General features: G+C 41.3%; 1 protein-coding gene across 4 annotated transcripts in view; it reads left to right on the forward strand.

The window, feature by feature from the left end:
• Positions 1 to 23,795, forward strand: part of CSMD3 (CUB and Sushi multiple domains 3) — a 1,152,075-nt gene that overhangs the window by 872,804 nt on the left and 255,476 nt on the right. The gene's annotated exons all lie outside the window — the stretch shown is intronic.

The raw sequence follows: 23,795 nt of genomic DNA on the forward strand, positions 1-23,795 counted from the left end.
TGAGGAGTTAAGATCCTCTTACACACACTGTAAAACTGAAAAACAAAACACAAATACTGGAAAACCAGGAAATACAGAGTTCAGATAATACTTCCTACACAACCCAGTCCACAGCCCTTAACTCTGCTCCCTTGATCTCAGCCCTGAAGAGTTGCTCAGAGAGAACCCAAATCATTATCCTTCCCTCAGCATTTGTTCACTATGGTGCCAAGCTGCAGCAAGTACTTTCCAGAGCAATAGTAATGCACAGAGCATATTTTGGGTCCCTTGGAGAGTATGACTAGGAGTCCTGATTTGGAGTTGTGGCAGGCACAGAGAAATTGGCAGCTTTTGATAATGGGATGTTTCCAGTTCCTCTTGGCATTACTACAGGCTGAGATTGAAGCAATGCCCTTAAAAACCTCCTGGGAACTTAATCTTTGATTAACTGTATGGATCCAAATATAAGATGTCACAGAGAAAATAAACAAAAAACAAAAAAAAATTGTTATAATTTCTCGTATTCAGAGAATATAAAACTATTCTTAAAGTACAGATCCAACACTTGTAAGTAATACAATTTTTAATTGTGGACACTTTAACTTGCTTCCCAAGATTTGTCTCAGTGATGTTAATAGAGGAAGGTTATTAACTAGCAATGAGCACACAAACATTGTCTATCTTCAGTGCACTCTGAGCAAGATATTGAACTTCTACCTTCTTTCTCAAATTGTAGGGTATGCTCTCCCCCACCTTTGGCTATCTTTCAACTCAAGTGAACTTAGAATAATGTAGTAATTATCAGGTCAAACCCTGTGGTCAGTAGTCATGTAAAATAACTAATAACTTTGATGAAAAAGGTTTTCCTCCCAAACTCAATATAGATTGATTTTTGAGTGTTACTTTTTAAAAATTCTATAAAATATTAATGCATTTCCTTAACATTACAGTCCATTATTCCACAATGCCTATTGAAGGTATCCAATTGTCTTATTTAATAAAGTTTATTTTATATTTAAAAAAGACAAAGAAAAATCACAATAAAGAGAAGCAGGTTTTTGTTGCTAACCTCCTGGAACTATTTGAAAGCTGACATCCATAGTGCAAGAGAGTATGCACCTCTGAAATAAACACAGAGCTATTAGACTTAAATAGGGTCTTCATTTGGATATATAGGCACACATACAGTATATCTGGCAAATGATACAAAGCTATCTGATTGCTGTTACCAAACCAGTATCAGAATAGAGCAGCTGTTCTTTTGAGTCTTACAGAAGTTGTTGAGCTAGATGACCTCCTCAGAGTCTTTTCATCACTGTCCACTTATAGCAGTTATGGGGAAAAGCAGAGACTGTATATGTAACAGAACTGATACACCATCATCTGAAATGAAATGCTTTTCTAAAATTTGTGATGAATGTTAGCTACAGTATGTTAACAGCCTGCCTAAAGGAAAAGAAAATGAATAATTAATATAGTTGAATGTCCTCCTAGCACCCACAAATGTTGTGGGCTTGATGCAGCTTAGTACAACTGTATGGTCTATGTTATGCAGGAGATCAAGAGTAGATGATCTTAATGGTCCTTCCTGGTCTTAAAATGTATTAATCTGTAGCTATATTGGTCTCCTCCTTTGAATATATGGGGAAAAATAGGCTCTGGGCTGGGCATCAAAAAAAATCCAAGAATGGTGTGCTGTTCTTCCCATCCTGCTTAACATCCCCCTCACTTTGGTCTTTAGATTGCAATCTTAATCTATACGATAAAATCAGACAGGCCTGAAATAGAACAACAGAGGTTTGGGAAAGTGCAAGTTTGGATCTGAATCCTCATCCAAAGTTTGCAATTCAGGCTAATTTCTAGATAGTACAATATATTGTGTGTTCATTCTTCTTTATCTTCTTAGGTTTCTTTATGGGAGTCAACAGATATGCTGTAGTTCAATCAGAATATAATTTAAGTCATCCTTGTTTATTGTGACTTTTGTATTTTTATTACTTTAAACATTCTTTTGATCTTTCTATGATATCGTTACATATTTGAGTTCATCCTCATCTAAGAGTGAATTATGTCCTTCTGGTGAGTAAAACAGTGGGTAAAAAACAGGATTTAACAATTTCTAATATACTTTTACACAAAATAACCAATTATCTTGATTGTTGAAATAGATTTTTATAGCCAGAAAAGCATAAAAAGGATGCACAGCCAGGGCTTTTATTAGCAAAGGCTTAGAAGGTTATTCTTGAGGTAGCTTTGTCATATATATTATTTTTAATAGTAAAAGTAGCTGGTGTGTGGAATCAACAATCAAGAGTGCTGGCTGCAAATAAATTATATATAATGTATATAATATATATATATATATATATATATTATACTTTTTCTATTAAAAATATCTTCCCAGACTATTTTTCTTTCCTGTTTTTCAGAAGTTTATTCATGGCCCTCCTGCTTTCTGGGATGGGAATAATTATTTTCATTTGTTTCTAGTGTTAATGTGATGCTGTTTATAAATTGAAAACTTATAACCCTCTCCTAGCCGAGTCTTCTCTTTTAGACCATTCTGCCGCTCTTCATTTTCTTCAACTCTTGGTGTCTTGTTTTGTTGCCTATCTTTGTATTATGTCTAGTTACTCTATCATTCTTAATCAATTGTGTGATTGTTCCAGGACAACTATTAAAACTTCTTATTTTAGATGCATCTCCCCTACACACTTATATCCAAAAAGAGCAGTTGTGTGTGTGTGTGTGTGTGCGCGCACGCACGAGCTTCTTTTTCACAGTAGTATTACTGCAATCGCATGTTTAGATTGCTACTGCATCTACAATCACCCTTAGGTCTTTCTTAAAATCCATGGTATTCAGTGTAGCTGCTCTCACTTGTATTTGTGCTGTATTTTTTCCTCCTTCCCTGTATGACTACATTTATTAGCACTGAATCTCATTTTATGTGACCTGTTCTTAATTTCTCCCGGTCACTTACCATTTTGGTGCTGTCCTTCCGTGTCCATATTACCAGCAATTGGATTTTTGTTGAATTTGCCTCTCACATCTTCCTTTAAACAGAGAATGAACATATTAAATAAAATGAGTTCCAAAGACTCGTGGGATTTTGGAGAGAAAAATCACATTCGTGACCAGGAAAGTTGGAAAAAATGTATAAAAATAATTTATCCATATGAAAATATAAGCTCTGAAATTCTGAAAAAAGCAGTAAGATACTAGATCTTGCAAGCTTTTCCAAAGTATTTAAAACAAAATATCAAAGAGGAAAATATGCCAATGTTATTTATTTGTAGTGATTCCACATAGATTTTCTGTTTACCTTCTCTGAACCCATCTGTGACAGAGTGCTTGGCAACAGCACCTATTCAATCCTGCATCTGATCCTAGGGGGAGGAGCTACTGGACCCAGGGTTCAAATTAAAGCTGGGTGGGGGGACAAATGATAAAACAGGAACAGGCGAGAGGGTCACAGGTTCAAAATCAGGGGTCCAGAAAGGGATACCTAACAGATAACTCCCGGACATTGCCCACTGCTCCTCAAAGGTGTAAAGGGAGCCAACAGAGCCGGCCCAGAGGAGCTCTGCCCGCATACGTGAGCCAAGGGAGGGACAAAAGTAGGCGCCACAGTCATAGAGCACCTCCCTATCCAATATCCTTCTCCTGGTTTCATAGGTGGCCACCGTGACATTGGCCAGCTCCAGAACGAGTGGATAAGGAGGTCTCGCGACTATTGGGGCAGAGGTTGATGAAAAGGTCCAGAGGGCCAGGGATGAGGGTTGGGCAAGGAGCACCCTCCTGCAGGCCCAAGAGGTTGGCAATAAGGCTGCCCTAACATCCTGGAGTATGCACTGGGGGGAAGTTAAAGGGTGGAGAGTATGCACTGGCCAAGCACCACGGGATCCACCCAGTCCCCCTTGTCATAGTCCAGGAGGTCTCCAATTCTGGTGGTTCCTGGACCAACCTCTGGCACACCTAGGATTGTGTAGCAGGGGCTTCATGAGGAGATCTGCCCTCTCAACGGCTGCCATGGACCTGGTTGCCTAAATCAGATTCCAGATCCCAAGGAGGTCCTGATAGAAGACAGGCAGCTCAGAGAGACTCATGGAAGACCCCTCTGATGGAGATAAAAGAGCTGCCAGTCATATCAGAGCCCTCAGAGGCGGCAGAGGAAGGTGTGCGCCAACGTGCTCCACACTGGACTATCTGCACCATAAAGGAGTCTCTGCAGGGCCTGGAGGTGGAAGACATGGACCTGACTGCAGAGGCAGAGAAGGCCCTGTCCTCCCTCCTGCAGGGGAGCTGGGCAAGAATAGCTAAGCCCACGCTCTGATCACTGAAGCTGTAATTAATTATTCCAGAGCAGACCTAATTAAGAAGAGTTGCACCTAATTGATGGGCTGAGGAGAACTGAGAGATGAATTAGGCCATTAGGCAGATGGTACACAAAGCATAGGAAGGAAATAGGATGGGGGAAGCAGGCAGAAAGAGAGGGAGAATGAGTGAGATTGTTCTACCCGGCTTGCCTTAGGAGTGAAGGGCTCCCCAGAATTGTAGGTGTAAGGCTCTATAGTGTACAAGGGTGGTGGGAACCAAAATTGTAAGAAAAACTGCACTGGGTGTTTACCAGCAAAAAAGTCTCTGAGCTGTGTGTGGACTTGAGCAGAGGCAGGGACGAGTGGCCCCTGCTACACCATCTTAAACCCTGACCAGTTTCTTAGAGTGTGCCTCTCTTGAGATAATTAAAGGTCACTGCCAACTTTCCTTTCATGAGTTTGAAGGAAACCTGGGCTAAAGAGATTTTTGGAGGGCTCAGATTATACTGACAGTCCATGTGCAAACATCATAAAAAGAGGAAAAAAGTATACTTCAAAATAGGTAATGTATTAACATTGCTCTTTACAAAGAAACAGCATTCCTAAAGGGCAATACAAATATGCCCTACTCACTCATCCACTATATCCTATTGTCCTTTTGAGTTTTTGGTTTAATTATAGATCATAAGCCTCTGTGTCCAGACACCTTGGGTCAGATCCTCACCTAGTGAAAATTGATTTATACCTGTTGAATTCAATACTTGTAATCTCTAAAATGCCATGTATACCCAGGTGCTTATGAATAACTAATAATTGTGTTAATTCCAGTCCAGTGCTATATTGAGTTGGGTCTGGTCATGACATGAAGTTGAAAGTCCTACACAATTTGAAACAGCAATGTTTTGTTCCTAAAGTTATTTTGAAATAGCTGATTTTCATCAGGCGAGATGAGACAAGCAAGTATTTTTTGAGATGCTAACATGAAGAATATTTTTATTCTTCTTTGAGTGATTGCACATGCCCATGTAGGTGTATGTATGCCCCATGAACAGTTGTCGGACAACTTTTCCCCTCAGTGGTACCCTTAATGGCAGCTTGAGTACCCTTAGCTGCCTAATGCTACTGCATGCAGGTATAAGGGGATGGAACCACCCCTGACCCCCCTAAGTTCCTTCTTACTGCCAGTGACATTTATTGGAGCACTTACAATCTTGCTATCACAAGCTTTTCCCCCCACATTCTTTCTATATAGTTCATTTGTTCTCTTAGTAGCTAGCTAGGTATACAGTATTGTTAGTGTTAGTGATAGATTTAAGTTTTAGGTTCTTTTTAGACCAAATTTGATTCTCAGTACTGGTACCAGAACCCTGCCCTCAAGGGTTTAAGTCCTGCACGTTGTGTGCCAGGCTGAAGACATTCAGAAACCCACACCCCAGCTGTCTAAAATATTTGCGGGAGTCCCACATCAATTATATATGTCATAGTTGTAAAGGATTTAAGCCTCACTCTAAAAAAGGTGGATCAGCGAGAGTTAAGTGTATCCTTATAGAGGTGGCACTCCACCCTCCACCAGAATCATCAGGTTCAGAGCATATTCTGAATGCTCCACCTTCAGTACAGAGTGCGCCACCTGAGATGGCTTCAGCACCTCATTTGCGTCTCTGGTACCCAAAGAAGAGACAGAGATCTTCCAAGGACTCATCTAGTGAGGCCATCTAGAGGCAAAGACTTTGGAAGAGACTCTGACGTGAAGCATTCCCCAGAGCATTCTTCTAGAGAACCTCTGCCAGGTTCATTGAGGCCGACCCCTTAAGTTCCTATGCAAAGACATCAAACTGAAGACTCCGTTCTGTTACTGACAACACTGGAGGCAGACACAGCCACTAGATAGTTACTCAACCTTTCGGTACTGGTGTCCCCAGTGGTACAGGAAGTGTTTCAGCTAGTACCGGTGACTACGGTTCTTACACCAGCTCTGAAAGACCATGCAGTACTGATGCCTTCTCTGCATCTGGTATCTAAGAGGCCAGTTCATTCCAGGGGCAAACCACTGTTAATATCCCCAGATTTGCCACCCCCAGACTCAGCTTATCTCTCTCCTGTCCACATGGAATCTGCTCCACCGTCATTGCTGAACTTGGAGACATCTTCAGTTTCGGAGCTGGGGTCTTTTGTGTCCCATGCCACATGGGACGCATATCCTCCATCAGAGCCTTTGGGTCCATGTGTGTCACAGTACTCCCAGCAGTGGGCACATCTCCAGTGGCCTGTGCAAGTATGGGCCCCGCATCTAATATGTCAGTGGCATTTTTAGACATCGTGGAGTGTCCCTCCCCCTGCTAGGACCTCCCGTCACCCATCTGATTTGGCTTCCACTGAGATCATCAGCACTGCAGACAACATCCTCTGATGCCCAGGACTGATACGGTGCAGCTGGAAGTTACTCAGACAGCTCCTCTACTGCAAGAGATAGACCATTCATTTCCTCAGCATCCGAGTGCATCTTATTCTTCACCACCAAGTGAGGCTATAGGGAGGGTGAGCAATTCATTGCAACAAGCAGATACAAGGCTTACTGAGAACTGCTTAAAGGAGTGGCCTTGACATTAAAAAGTAAGGAGGAAGATGTCCACAAGAAATTCCATGAGCTAGTGGACATGTTATCTTCAGTAGGGCCCTCCAAATTGGGGGTACTGTTTTAATTAAGCAATTTTGGAGCTGATCAAAATACTCTGGAAGATCCCTTCTTCCCTCCCTCTACAGTGAAAAGGTCAGAGAGGACATATTATGCCCCTTCTAAGGGTTTCAGACACCTCTGTGGTCACCCTCCTTGGAGTAGCTAATGAGAGGGAAAGTCAGTGACCCCACGTTTCTTCACTAAAAAATAAGGAATCAAAGACACAGGACTTACTTGATCATAAGCTTTATTCAGCAGGAGGGCTGCAACTTAGAATTGCCAACCAATAAGCTCTTCAAAGTTGCTATGACTTCACTTTATGGGAAAACATCATGAAGTTTAAAGACAGGCTACTGGAGGACTCCAGGCAGAAGTTTGATCTGGTAGAGGAGGGCAAGCTGGTGGCAAGGACAGCTCTCCAGGACAGCTTTGATGTGGCAGACTCAACAGCTTGATCCACGGTGTTTGCCATATTTATGAGATGTTAATGGTTGAAGTCTTCTGGTCTCCCTCTTAAGTACAGCAGACCATGCAAGATCTGCCCTTTGAAGGTCCCTCTCTCTGTTTTTGAACATACAGAAGATAGGCTACATAGCCTAAAGGATTCCAGGACAACACTGTAGCGCAGTTCCGGCTCCTACAGGTTCATGGGTATCAGAGCTTTATACCTCTGCCTCAAGACCTGCTGAGAAAATGGGGCAGGAAGTATAGGAGGTGACCATCTCCCCCAACTCCTATGTAATAGCAGGTTCCCCTCAGCCAGCAGCCCAGTCTAACCATGTATTTTGACAGTTTTGTCTAGGGCAATATACCAGTTCCTACATGCCTATCTGTACCTACCCATATCTTTGCCAATCATCTATCCCAGTGGTTCTCACCGAGGGGTGAGTGAGTCAGGGGGTGTTGGTGGAGTTCCCTCCCTGGACCCTGCTGTGCGGAGCTGGCTCAAGCCCTGCCAAAGCCAGGGCATTTCTGCCTCAGTCAAAGTTCCAAGTGCTCCAGGTCCTGGTCTAAAAGCACATCCTGTTACCACAGTGGACATTTGTCTCAATCTCTTGGGGCACATAGCAGCATGTACCTACATAGCACAGCATGCCAGACTATGCCTCAGGAGGCTTCAGGGATGACTAGCATGATTAATAGATTCTAGGACTGGAAAGGACCTCGAGAGGTCATCGAGTCCAGTCCCCTGCCCGCATGAAGGACCAAATACTGTCTAGACCATCCCTGATAGACATTTATCTAACCTACTCTTAAATATCTCCAGAGATGGTGATTCCACAACCTCCCTAGGCAATTTATTCCAGTGTTTAACCACCCTAACAGTTAGGAACTTTTTCCTAATGTTCAACCTAAACCTCCCTTGCTGCAGTTTAAGCCCATTGCTTCTTGTTCTATCCTTAGAGGCTAAGGTGAACAAGTTTTCTCCCTCCTCCTTATGACACCCTTTTAGATACCTGAAAACTGCTATCATGTCCCCTCTCAGTCTTCTCTTTTCCAAACTAAACAAACCCAATTCTTTCAGCCTTCCTTCATAGGTCATGTTCTCAAGACCTTTAATGATTCTTGTTGCTCTTCTCTGGACTCTCTCCAATTTCTCCACATCTTTCTTGAAATGCGGTGCCCAGAACTGGACACAATACTCCAGCTGAGGCCTAACCAGAGCAGAAGAATGACTTCTCATGTCTTGCTCACAACATACCTGTTAATACATCCCAAAATCATGTTTCCTTTTTTTGCAACAGCATCACACTGTTGACTCATATTTAGCTTGTGGTCCACTATAACCCCTAGATACTTCTTCCTAGACAGTCTCTTCCCATTCTGTATGTGTGAAACTGATTTTTTCTTCCTAAGTGGAGCACTTTGCATTTGTCTTTGTTAAACATCATCCTGTTTAACTCAGAGCATTTCTCCAATTTATCCAGATCATTTTGAATTATGACCCTGTTCTCCAAAGCAGTTGCAATCCCTCCCAGTTTGGTATCATCCGCAAACTTAATAAGCATACTTTCTATGCCAATATCTAAGTTGTTAATGAAGATATTGAACAGAGCCGATCCCAAAACAGACCCCTGCGGAACCCCACTTGTTATGCCTTTCCAGCAGGATTGGGAACCATTAACAACGACTCTCTGAGTACGATTATCCAGCCAGTTATGCACCCACCTTATAGTAGCCCCATCTAAATTGTATTTGCCTAGTTTATCTATAAGAATATCATGCGAGACCGTATCAAATGCCTTACTAAAGTCTAGGTACACCACATCCACAGCTTCTCCCTTATCCATAAGACTCGTTATCCTATCAAAGAAAGCTATCAGATTGGTTTGACACGATTTGGTCTTTACAAATCCATGCTGGCTATTCCCTATCACCTTACCACCTTCCAAGTGTTTGCAGATGATTTCCTTAATTACTTGCTCCATTATCTTCCCTGGCACAGAAGTTAAACTAACTAGTCTGTAGTTTCCTGGGTTGTTTTTATTTCCCTTTTTATAGATGGGCACTATATTTGCCCTTTTCCAGTCTTCTGGAATCTCTCCTGTCTCCCATGATTTTCCAAAGATAATGACTAATGTGTGCTCCCAGTCAGCATCATCTAGACAGAGTGGTTCATGTACCAAAGGTAATTTTGTTCTCTCTCAGAAAGTTTGAACAGGATTTCACTTTGTTTCCCTGCAAACAACTCTTATGTTGGTCATGAAAGTCCCTAGGTTGGGTGGCACACATGGGTACCCTGCAAACTCAAGATTTGTGGTCTTCGCAGACTCTGAGGACTCATATAAACATTGGGGAGCTACATGCTGTCTGCCTAGCCTGTTCAGCCACATATTGTGGGAAAAAAATCTGTTAGTGCTAACAAACACCACAGCAACTATATTCTATGTAAACAGAGAAGGAGAGGCACTGTCTCATAACTGTTCCAGGGGGCTATTCTGTATGGGAGTTCTGCATAATCAAGTCTATTCACCTCAAAGCTGCTTATATTGCAGGAGAGCAAAAAACATTGGCAGATCACCTGTGCAGGTCTTTTTTTTCCTAATGGACACTACATCTTGACATGGACAAGTCTATCTTCCAGTCGTGGGGGACTCCCCAAGTGGACCTATTAACAACAAAGGCTAACAGAAAATGTCATAAGTTCTGCTCCCAGGGATGTCATAGCCTGGGTTCATTGATGGTTGCTTTCCTGCTATCATAAAAAAACTCCCTGCTGTATGCCTTTCCTCCAATACTCTTACTGCCCAGAGTCTTGTTCAAGACCAACCAAGACAATGCATGCCTCATACTAGTACCAACATGGCCTTGGCAACATTGGTTCTCAACCCTACTAACGTTGTCATTGAGTCTTCCTCTGACTCTCCCATTGGATCCAGACATGATTTCTCAGGACCATTTATGTCTGCTCCACCCCAACCTGCAAGCATTCCACTTGACAGCATGCATGCTTCATGGCTAACATCACTGAAAAGGGCTTCCTCAAAAGTTGTTCAGGAAGTGCTTCTGAATAGCAGAAAGCCTTTAACTAGGCTTACTTACCTAGCCAAATAAAAAAGGTTTTCTCTCTGGTCTCACCAAAAATGTGTGTCTCCAGTGAAAGCTTCCATTAACCACGTTTTGCACAATCTGTTGCACCTAAAACATCAAGGTTTGACAGTTCTATTAAAGTATATTTAGCAGCTATTTCAGCTTTCTACCCTTCAGTAGATAATAAATCGCTTTTTTCCAACCCTATAACGATCACATTTCTAAAAGGGTTAGACAGGTTATAGCCACAGGTGCAAGAACACGTTTCCCCCTGTTTCAACCTGGTGCTAGCAAACTTAATGGGACTTCCCTTTGAACCTCTTGCTCCCTTCTCCACCTCTCCATGAAAATGACATTTCTGATTGTGATAACCAGTGAGGGCTTGATTTTCAGCCTGATTTTAACTTGACTCACATTTATTTTTAACACTCAATTATTTATGGGTGCAATATATGCCATTTTCTTGTCTACCTTATTATGCCTGACAATCAGATAACATCTAAACACTACAAACTACAATTGCTGGGGGGTTGACACTACCCTCAACTATGTAGGTATGGAAATTGTGATTGTGGAAAAGTAGACTGGCTTTAAAAAAAATGTTTAAGCTTTGAGAATAAATTTAGGATCATGGCAGTTTTCTTTTGTGCTGCATGAATAAGTAAATCAATTTTAAAAAGTCTTTGGGGCCTCTATTTTAAACATTTATAAAACATATATATTTAAAGAACTTTAGTGGGCTATTTTATTTTAACAGAACTAAACAGCCTAGGTCCTGTACTTCCGCATCACATGGAAGAGAGATAAATATCCACAGTGGTTGCAATTAATTATAAAAAAAAATAGGCACTCTGAATGTCTCAGGGAAATGAAGTACTCTAATTTGCTAAGAAATCTTGGGAAAAGTGATTGCATAATTTAGTGTTAATCTATTTTAGATTTTGCAACTGAATTTGATCGATGATCAACTAAATTCTTACAGACTGTGGCAACGTTCCACGAAACGTGTTTTCACATGCAGAAGGCGATGTGTAAGTGAATGGTTCCTCCAATGTATTGGAAGTAAACAAAATTGTGTATTCTCCCAATTTCTTCTTCCAACTATTTTCCTGGAACAGATGCCTTCAGCTGTGGCCCTACTTGTTAACTGATCCTCTATTTAGGTCCAAATAACCTATATTGACGGGGATTTGAGTGACAGCGTATTGAGTCAGCTCCTGACTCAGAACCTGTGTCACACTCACGTATTTCACCCAGTTACCCCTATATGAATATTTCAATTAACCAAAACATTTCAATCCTCAGGAAACTAAACTGTGTGCCACAGGCAAAGAACAGGAGAGACCAAGGTGCCACTAGTGCCTGGGGATTTCTGCAATAAAAGGGAAGTGACATAAACCCAGATGATCCCATCAGGCAAACCATGTTCCACATTGCAGAGGAAAGCAACCTCATCTCCCCCGCCCCACACACCACAGGCTTTCTGCTAATCTGACCTTGAATAAAATTCCTTCTCAACCCCAAATGTGGCAATCAGCATGGGAGTAAGACTCACCTGTCAGACAATTAGAATGGATTATCTGTACCATTTCAGAACACTGGTCCCACCTTACCTGGTATTCCATCTCCACATGTGGTCAGAAGAAGAGGGTAAAAAAACAGATTACATCTATTCAATTGTGCATTATGGAAAAAAAAATCCTTCCTGACCCCTTTGGGTGACAGGTTAAAGCTCTTAAACACGACATTTGATTTTCTATAGTAGAGCACACTAAGTCCTTCAAGAGCACATGCTGCTATATCAGGTGTTATTGGAACTTGACCCTTCATGACAATGGAATGCTGGGAGATGTAGTGCCAGAGAGATCAGGAGGCCAAGGGGCTTAATGTGACTCGGTATAAATTACATAAACCGTTGCTACTGCCTCAGAAGGGGAGAGCTCAGGTTTCACCTTAACCTGAAGAAGGGTTCTCTGCTAAGAAAGTTAGGGAAACAGTGAGCCCAGAAAGGGGGTTGATGGACAAGCCTGACAGGAGACAGGACTTAGAAAGACACCAGGGATGAGGAAGATAGAAAGAGACCTGAGTCAGTATAACACGGTGTGAGATAGAGGCCACACGGTGTGGTCTTTATTTAGAGGACTCAGGCTAAAGGCCTCCATCAAGGTGGGGGAAGCGAAAAAGTTCCTCCTTTAAAACCTGCAGCACCAGGGTAAAGAATCATTGAGTTTGTGAAGAAAAAGACTATTGATTAAACCCAGAGAGAGAGAGGAATACTCCTACTGAAGTCCAGGGAAGAAAGTCATAGCCCAGGAAGGGCAAATGAACCATTTATCCCCAGGCAGGTGAGCTTGCACCAACAGGGTGATTGTGTTTTGTTTTGTTTTTTTGGTTTTTTTTTCTGTTTGGTTGATAGCTGGGGGGAGAAGGGAGAGATGCGCATGAGCTTGTTGCAGCAAGCAGTGTGATCTGTTTCTTCCATTTACCATTGGTATTACTGACAACAATGAATACTGGTTGTTGTGGGTCACTGTTATATGGCACACAGATTTCTGTGACACATTGTGACATATGCAAAGCTGTATGGCTGCACATTTTACACAATAATCTGCCATGAAACAAGCAGCATGAATGAGTAATCAATATATAAATTACTGGAATTCATAACTATTGAATGGATAAAAGGCCTCAATGGATTTTAACTTTGCTCGTGGTCCCAGTGCTTTTGTTTTGTGATGTGCTCACGGGTGTCCGTGCAAGTGACAGAAAAATAAATGGGCAATATAAAAATATAATGTGTTATTTTAAAGAGATTCTTTACCTGGACAACCAGAGCCATTCAGTTTAGTTATCCATTTTCTGGAAAGAAAGACAAATCCTTGGCTCTCTCTTGTGATTCTGATATTAATGTAACATGTTTTTAAAGCTAATCAAATTAAGTTTGTATCCCTTTTTACACCCTGTAGGTGTTAAATATCCACTCCAACTAACTTAACAGAAAATACACATATTTCACCAGTAGTCATGTGTATGGGGAAAAAGAAAACAATACCAGATAAAACTAAACAAGAAGGTTTATTCTAATAATAACTAATTACAGGACATGGAGCTTCTCATATCCATTCTTGTTACATCTAGATGCTCTTATCTTTGATATGTAAAACTTTTCAACATTTATTTACCCCTCAGACCTTTGAGTCAAGGTCCTCACAGGGGCCACACAGAAATTACAGGACCAACCGTGTGTTTCTTCAGAATTCCCACACTGGGGCAAAGTAAAACCCATCCTTCCATGACAGTAAATCAATAGCTTTTTGATGGCCAATTCTGCCACCAGCCAAACTTTTTATTCTAAATTTTGCACCCATCAATATATAAGGAGTCATCCCGTGGAGTTACAGAACCTGATTTTGATCTCACAGCATTTTACATGAGTTTAACTTCACTGATTTCAATTGAGTTATTTCTGATTTACATGAGATCTGAATCAGGCTAATAAGGGTAATTCCTATTAATTGTTTTAGGACTGAAGAAACAAGCACACTCAATCTTCACATGCCAGGAGGATAATAGGTTTTTATTTGTTTATTTATTTTGGGTTTTTTAGTTTTGGAACAAAATGTTGGAAAAACAGTAAAACATGGAAATTTTCATGTATATCTAAGGATCTGAAATCACGTTACTAATATTAATGAATCAAGTTTCCCATCAGAAGCAACCTCAGCAGCTGGGAACAGACAAATAGAGAGGGAGGAAGCCCTGGATAGGGGGTGGAGAGCCTGAAGGAAGGCAGAGTTGGTTGCTGCTGCTGTGTAACCCACACACCTCCTGGGTGTGGCGTTCTGTCCCATCTAGTGGTACCGAGAACGCCTCGAGAGAGAGGTAAATGAGTCTGCTCTACAGCCTTAACTAACAGCCAGTTGGCTTTTGGCTCATGCTGTAGAGGCTCATGCACTAAACTCCAGAGGTCCCCGTTTTGACCCCGCCCATCGATGACCGGAGACTGTCGGCGTTACATTAGTACTGCTCCCTTTCCCTCCAGAAGTAAGAGGGGGAGCTGACTGAGGCTTGTAAATATGTAAATAGTGCTGCTAGAACACTATAATAAAGTACAGTGGCAATGAAGGTGGCCTGGAGTGAATATGGTTTGTACCTAAAGTGAGAGAGGCTCACAGGGGACCGCTCTGTGACAATGAGGTTAGATTAGATAATCTGGTGATCCCTTCTGGCCTTAACTGTATGGAACTATAGTATTGTTTGCTCCCAAAACATATTCATTACTGTATTGATAGCTCAAGAAGGTTATATGGCCAGGGTTTTCATGTAGTTGTATACATAAACTGTCCCCTCAGATGTTCAGAAGCTTTTTGCATAGCATATTCTATAGTCCCTAGCAGGGATTATCCTGAGATAATATAGAAAGGTTGGACTTTGATACAATGAAGAATCACTGGCTTCAAGAGAAATACAGAATGCCAGATCATGTAACTGTTAGTTGGAAGCCGTTTACACTGGGCATGAAGGAGGTGGGTAACATGGAAAGATATCAAGCAAAGGTGGTTTTGGTTTCTTTCTTTCTTAATGACTTTCAATATATCAGTTTATTATTGTTTGTTGAGAAGGCTGAAAATATTATCCTCATTAGTAGGGAGCTGGCACTTTGCAGACAACGCAATTGAGAAGTTGGTAGGACAAGTCAGCATCTCGGAATGGTTTCTTGCTTTTAGATATCTTTTTGTTTTGTTGTGAGTGATTATAGGAAATGTGTGAGATTGCATAAGAGTTTTCATTCCTTCCATCTCCTCCGTTATGGGTTATATTTGTATTTGTGGTTAGAGAAGGAACTGGAGAGGTGTTGGTCCACATCACCCTTTATACCCTCGGTTTGGAGCAAGAAGACAACAACTGTGTATATGTGGACCAACAGACACTGCTTAGTAAAAATCTCCAGACTCAGGTGCATGGTGCACATGTGAACCCCCATTTGGAATGCAGGTAAGGCCTACACACTTCTGGGGGGAAAGGTGGTGACCACAACACTGGTTGACTGAAAGAAGGGAAAGGAGGGAGCTTCACCATCACGGCTGCCACACTCACTGTGTCTCCTGGGATCCTGGACCTTCTTTATCCTATCCTGAGAAATGTCCTGGTGAGAGTAAGCCAGAGAAAGGGAGCCAAATGACACTGCCTCCTCCACTGCCTTCGGCTAAATCCCAAACACCATCTGGGATGTGAGACTTTGTCTCTCCCACCCTCCTCCTAATGCGTCCTTTTTCCTTCCCTACCTTATTTCTTATTTCTTCTCTTTCCCATCTCTCTACTTTTGTCTAATAAGAGTGTGGCTCAGCTGTCCAAAACTGTCTTCTGTGACATGCAGCTAAAAGCAATGCCCTAAACAGTCTGGGCAAAATTCCCAGATTTATCTAATAAGAATGAAAGTGTGTCCCCTGTTACAGTACAGCTCAGCATGGAAACACAAGTGTTTTGTTTGGTTGGTTGTTTTTTTTTTTTTTTTGTTTGTTTTACTTTCTGGCCTTCAATGATGTAGACTGGATTGTGGGAGAGGCACATTTTAGATATCACTCCAGAACAAAAGACAGTCATTCCTTCCCAGAGGTCATTAAATAGAGAATAGATTGTAATGAGGGAAATGCGCTATGATCACTAACATGATTATGTTCAGGTGATTGGGCTTTCTAAGTATTTTGAAATTTGGAATGCTTGATTTCTATCATTTGATCTTGCGGAAAATTGAAAAAAATACATTAAAAAATCACATACTGATAGGGATGTCAATTAATCACAGTTAACACATGTGATTAACTCAAAATAAATTAATGTGTGTTTTTTTAACTAGTGTTAATTGCACACCTCTGGAGACAGGACTGGGCAGCGGCCTGCACCATTCCCTCCCAACTGGACAGGGCCGGCTATAGGGGTGGAGTGGGATGGCCACCATTCAGGGTGCTGTGCTCAGGGGGGCACCGCTGTGTGCCTCTGGGGCAGGGGTGCCCCTCCTCCTACTACCCTGCTCCACTGCTGCTCCTACCTCCTCTCCCACCCATTGTCAAGCTGCTTGGGACCAGGAGCCTGCCTCCTGTCTGCTAAACAGAACGGGGGCACGGGGAACAGATGAGCTGCTGTTGGGGTGTCCTCCTTCCCCCGGGGGAGCCTGTCTGCTGCTGGTGGTGGTTTAGGAGTGAGTGCTGCCGACAGCAGCTGCTGCTGGCTGCAAAAGTGTTCAGGCTCCTGAGTACTCTGCTTAAATAGACAATTTTCCCCCAGCGCGTGCGTGCGCGCACACACACACACACACACTCTTCCTCCGTCTCACACACACACACTTCTCTCCAACATGCACACGTGCCCACACTCACACACACTTCCCCTGCAACACATGCACTCTCTCACACAAAACCAAAATCTGAAATGGAGCCCCTGGTGAGTTAGGAGTGGCCAGAGAACCAGGCACCAGGAGTCGCAGCAGCATTGCAGAAGTAAGGGTATGTTGTAATTAAAAGCAATATATTTGAAAATGTAGAAAACATCCAAAATAGTTAAATGAATGGTATTCTACTAGTGTTTAACAGTGCAATTAAAACTGTGATTAATCACAACTATTTTTAAACTCACAATTAATCACAATTAAGTTTTTTAATTGTTTGACAGCCCTACATATTGATCATTAACAAGTCTTTATAAGGAAGATTGCTAACTTTATATTTCTTACTTCCTACCTCAAACTGTTTGAGATGTGCTTACCAACCTCACACTTTTCTATAAGCCTTTATACAGCAATATTCATCTCCAAGTTATCTTCCAGTAACTAATATATAGGTAATTTGGTAATAATGGGAATTAGGTGGTGAAAATATGATTATTTTATCTTTTTCATCTGTTGAGTTTTCCTTTGCATGAGAAATTGTTCATTTCTTACATGAGTATAAATGCTACCATACTTGCTCTTTTTTTATAGTAAAAAAAAAAATCTAAAAACATTCAAACCCCTCAAAATTAGGATATCTGCAACAAAAATCCTTTTTATTAATTTATATATCTCAACTTTTGTCTAAATATGAGGCCTACATTTTCTTTAATATATTGCTAAGTATAACCTTTTATTACCCTGAACAGGAGTTCTCAAACTGGGGGTCAGGACTCCTCGGGGGGTCGTGAAATTATTACATGAGGGGTCGCGAGCTGTCAGCCTCCACCCCAAGCCCTGTTTTGCCTCCAACATTTATAATGGTGTTAAATATATATATATAAAATAATTTATAAGGTGGGGGGGTCACACTCAGAGGCTTCCTATGTGAAAGGGATCACCAGTACAAAAGTTTGAGAATCACTCACCTAGACCATACAGAGTCATATGGAAGAAACCTTTCCATCAAAATGGTTTTTGCTACTCTATACTGTCATCAGATATGCTCTTAGGAAAGCAATACATTTTAAAACAGAACATTATGATATTAAAATTAAATCATAAGCATGGAAGACTAAAGCAGATAAACTGATTTAAATTACATAGTAATTCAACAAGTTGTTTTCGGTTTAGATGACAGCTGTATCAGGTAGTGAAGAGGGCAGCAACAAAGAAACCCATTTAGTAGACTTGGATTGAATTAAAAACGTTGGGTTTTTTAAGGTGCCAGTGGGACACAAGGAGAATATTAATGTATTATCTTCAAATTTATTTATAGTCCTGAAATAGTTTCATGAATACATTAATTTTGATCATATAGTTTTAATTTAATGTGATATTACTCAAGTAGCTGTCCAATCATTGTCTCGCTGTCTTTGACAGAATAAATGAGGTGATCTTGGCAAATGGAAATATTATTCTGGCCATACAGATAAATAACACAGGTAAACAATACACTGACACAGGCATAATATGAACAAAGTACATACAGGACCCCAAAGTGACATGGAAAAAAACAAAAACAAGATTACCTACCTTCTCTCTCTATTGTTTAACTGTAGCATTTAAGTGTCTTACAAAAGTATAATGTTATCAAGAAATTTATCTCTTCAATTTAATCATATAAAGTCGGCATCTAAAGAGTCCTCAGATATCAATTACTTTTCTACACTAGATTGGGTTTAACCAGTGACCTATTAGTAAACAAATCATTACCACTTTAGGATTCTCCTGAGTCATCTGGTCTTTCTTCTTAGCAGTGTTTATGAAATATTACTTTTTATTAATTACTATTGTTGTTATTATTAATTATTAATGTATTATATTTGCAGTTGTTTAATCAAATATATCTGCATGACATAAAGCTGTCTTACACCATCCAGTGGGAAATGCTGCTTAAAAGTGGATGGCACAATATGGTGCTTATATTCTGTAATTAGAATGAAATAATATTAGATCTCTTGCTAAAGATATTAGAAAGTAAGTAATTTCCATGCAATACTAGGAACTAAAAAGTATCAGTTTCAAGAGGAAAAACAAAAACTCAAGTGAAAAAAAAATCAGTTCTTAGGAAGAACTCTACTCTGTTTTGTGCCTGTGTATTTGTTCTTCACAGCTCTTAATCATGGTAAGTTATGGACATAACGTAGAGCATTGGTGGACAACCTATGGCCCATGGGCCACACGCGGCCCATCAGGGTAATCCACTGGCAGGCCGCAAGACAGTTTGTTTATATTGACAGTCCGCAGGCACGGCCTCCCGCAGCTCCCAGTGGCTGTGGTTCGCCATTCCCAGCCAATCTGAGCTGCGGTAGTGGCGGTCAGCACGTCCCTGCAGCCTGCTGCTTCCCGCAGCTCTCATTGGCCAGGAACAGTGAACCGTGGCCACTGGGAGCTGCGGGGGGCCGTTCCTGTGGACGGTCAATGTTAGCAAAATGTTCGCAATCAGATTACCTTGATGGGCCACAGGTTGCCCACTAGTGAGGTAGAGCATGATAGAAAAGCCACAGGTAGAGAAGAAGTGCAAGGTGGATGCTCTGCAATCATATCAGCCAACTCCCTCAGCACCCTCAGATGCATTAGATCTGGACCCATGGACTTGTGCATGTCCAGCTTTTCTAAAAAGTCCTTAACCTGTTCTTTCACCACTGAGGGCTGCTCACCTCCTCCACATACTTCAGCTTTTTCCACATCATCTGTCACTAGGTTGCCTACCCCATTCAGTAAGGGTCCCACACTTTCCCTGACCTTCTTCTTGTTGCTAACATGCCTGAGAAACCCTTCTTTTTACCCTTCACATCCCTGCTAGCTTCAACTCCAATTGTGCTTTAGCCTTCCGATTACGCCCCTGCATGCTCGAGCAATATTTTTGTACTCCTCCCTAGTCATCTGTCCAAGGATATACAACTCTCAATTCCCCATTAGATTACTTGACTAGATACAAATATCACTAATTTATGAGATGCAAATTACTGTCAAATGAATTCAAAAGATATATGACATACTTGCAGTAAATTTGACTTTAAAATCCTTGAAATAATTCATATTTTAAAAGAAAGGTTATTTGAATGAGAAATATTACACTTTGTTACCTATTAGGGACAGTTCTGTAGACAGAGAAACACTTTCTTTATCAAGGGGAGCAAAAAACCTGAAAGTTTTCAAGATTGAGCTTGATAAGTTTATGGAGGGGATGAGATTGCCTGCACTGGTATGTGGCCCATCTATGTCTGCTAGTTGCAAATATCCTCAACGGCTGGAGATGGAACACTAGATGGGGAGGACTCTGAGTTGCTACAGTGATTTTTTTCCCAGGTGTCTGATTGATGGGTGACGTTGTGCAGTCTATATGGTTTTATAAATAAGTCAATATAATGTAACTGAGATAGTTTTAGAGAAAATACGGTAATAAGTGAATGTAACGTAACTGGGATATGCCTCATGCAAAAGGTCTCTTGTAAGGTATCATTACAAAGCTTATAATCTACTGAGTATGATCATCTGATTTGTATAAATGTACCACTCTTGTATCTAAAACTAGAAATATAAAATGTAACTCTGAGGGCCTATTGTAATTGTGTAAAGCGTGGACCATTAATGATGGTTTGGAATCTTGATGACTCCCATTGTCTGCAGGTGGCTGTATTTACCTGTGAATCTTCCTGTATATGTGTGTGCTGGCAAGTGAGTAATGAAGTCTTGCAGTGACATGTGATCATGTCACCTGAACTGGAATCCATCTTTAACCTGGTGCTTTTCCAGTGAGGGGGGGTGGAAAACCAGAGAGACAAAGAGTTCCCACCTTATGCAAAAGATATATAAAGGGGGGAAGAGAACAGAGAGGGGGAGGAGCCATCATGAAGAATCCCCTAGCTACCACCTGAGCTGCAACAAGAGCTGTACCAGGGGAAAGAATTGTGCCCAGGCCTGGAAGATGTCCAGTCTGAGAAAAACTTACTGAAGCATCTCTGAGGGTGAGATTATCTGTATTCAGTTTGATTAGGCATAGATTTGCGCATTTTATTTTGCTTGGTGACTTACTTTGTTCTGTCTGTTACTACTTTGAACCACTTAAATCCTACTGTCTGTATTTAATAAAATCACTTTCTATTTAGTAATTCACTCAGAGTATGTATTAATACCTGGGGGAGCAAACAACTGTGCATATCTCTCTATCAGTGTTATAGAGAGCGAAAAATTTATGAGTTTGCCCTGCATAAGCTTTATGCAGGGTAAAACGGATTTATCTGGGTTTAGACCCCATTGGGAGTTGGGCATCTGAGTGCTAAAGACAAGCACACTACTGTGAGCTGTTTTCAGGTAAACTTGCAGCTTTGGGACGAGTGATTCAGACCCTGGGTCTGTGGCTGGAGTCAGACGGGAGTGTCTGGCTCAGCAAGACAGGGTGCTGGAGTCCTGAGCTGGCAGGGAAAACAGAAGCAGGGGTAGTCTTTGCACATCGGGTGGCAGCTCCCAAGGGGGTTTCTGTGATCCAACCCGTCACAGCAAATATCCTCAACGGCTGGAGATGGAACACTAGATGGGGAGGGCTCTGAGTTGCTACAGTGAATTTTTTCCCAGGTGTCTGATTGATGGGTCTTGCTGACATGCTCAGGGGCTAACTGATCATCATATTTGGGGTTGGGAAGGAATTTTCCCTCAGGTCAGATTGGCAGAGACCCCCTGGGGAGGGTGGGGTTCGCCTTACTCTAAAGCAGTGGCTCTCAACCTTTCCAGATTACTGTACCCCTTTCAGGGGTCTGATTTGTCTTATGTACAAATTTCACCTCACATAAAAACTGCTTGATTACAAAATCAGACATAGAAATACAAAAGTGTCACAGCACACTATTACTGAAAAATTGCCTACTTTATCATTTTTACCATATAATTAGAAAACAAGTCAATTGGGATATAAATATTGTACTTACTTTTCAGTGTATAATATATAGAGCAGTATAAACAAGTCAGAGTTTGTATCAAATTTTAGTTTGTACTGACTTTGCTAGTGATTTTTATGTATGCTGTTGTAAAACTAGGCAAATATCTATATGAGTTGATGTACCCTGTGGAAGACCTGTGCAAACCCCCAGGGGTACATGTACCCCTGGTTGAAAATCACTGCTCTAAAGCATGGGGCCTGGGTTACTTGCTGGTTTGAACAGGAGTAAATGGTGGATTTTCTGTAATTTGAAGTCTTTAAATCACAATTGGAGGACTTCACTAATTCTGCCGGACATTATGGGTCTATTACAGGAGTGGGTGAGTGAGGTTTTGTGGCCTGCCACGTGCAGGAAGTCAGATTAGATTATCACAATGGTCCCTTCTGCCCTTAAAGTTTATGAATCTATGAGTAAACTGCAGTAACGAGGCTAGTGCTATGTTAAAGAACCATTATAGTTAATTTGTTATAGTCTGTTATTCTTTCGTATCATGGGGTGAGACAGAATAAAGCAGCCCCGGGCGCCCTAGCACACTCCCCGTCCAGACTGGCAAGGCACGTAGAGCGCTTTGACTCCGCAGCTACAGTGCTGCTGGTACTCCACCCTGGCGAGTGGAATAATGTTTGCTGCGCCCCCGCTGGAGCGCCTTGACGCCAGTGTGAATGAGGTGTTGCGTTACTGCGCTGTGATCAGCCTCCGGAAACATCCCATAATCCCCTTAAGTCAAGTGGCCACTCTTGTCATTGTTGTGAAATCGGCTGCAGGAATGCGGAAATGCCCTTTCAAAGCTCCATTTCGGAGAAGCCGGCTGCTTATCAGCTCAAGAAAAAGCAAATATTTACTGTGTGCTTTGAGTGAGTGAGAGAGAGGTGGGGGTCTGAACTTACAAGACAGCATGCTGACACACTCTCAGTACCCCAAAACCCACTGTCTCTCCCCCCCCCACATATACACAACACACTCCCTGTCACACTTCACCCCCGCCCCCATTTGAAAAGCACGTTGCGATCACTTGCATGCTGGGATAGCTACCCACAATGCACTGCTCCCAATGCCACTGCAAGTGCCGCAAATGTGGCCATGCCAGTGCGCTTAAAGCTGTCAGTGTGGACAGACTGCAGCGCTTTCCCTACTGCGCTCTATGAAGACGGATTTAACTCACATCAGCAAGTGTAGCCATGCCCTTAGGCTGCCATGTTCTGCACCTCTGGATGAACTTCAGACGAATCCAAGTTAGGGACAATTTACTAAAAAAAACACAGTATAGATCATGGAGGCATGAATGATTACAGAGTTCACTATTACGGGGTGAATTCTCATCCTTAAAATTGTGTGAGAGCTAAGCTTATAATAATTTAAAATAAACTAGTGAGAGCTGAAATAATAATTTTTTAGGAATGGAAGTGGGAATAATACATTCATACACATTTATTTTGAATGATGAATTTTGTTCTGCACTTCATATTTAATTTTATGGAAGAAAAAGAATTAGACACTTTGAAAAGAAAGGGTCATGGAAGTAAGGATTTGTTGTTCTTAAATGTCAGAGTGCAAAAGAGATTACTATGCTCTGACAACCTACCACCAAAATAAATAGCATTAGTATTTTCAATATTTGGTAAACTCTACCTTAAAAAGGCACATATTAAGTATTTTGCAGAGTCATTAGAAGTTTCTTTTAAGGAAAAGATGCAATGGTTTAAGTGTACAATCCCATTAGACTAGTTTAAAGTGGGTTTTATTTTCTACATATATGAGAAGCAAGCCCTAGTTAAACTGCTTGAAATATACATAGGACATTACTTCATAGTGGATTTTTATTGTTTTATATAATTGCTTCTGAAACTCTGTTTACATAGCATTTGGAGAATTTATTTCTGTCTTGACAAATATGAATTACATATATTAAATGAAAACTTGTA

Source organism: Malaclemys terrapin, chromosome 2, assembly GCF_027887155.1.
Source record: "Malaclemys terrapin pileata isolate rMalTer1 chromosome 2, rMalTer1.hap1, whole genome shotgun sequence".
Classification (NCBI taxonomy): domain Eukaryota; kingdom Metazoa; phylum Chordata; order Testudines; family Emydidae; genus Malaclemys; species Malaclemys terrapin.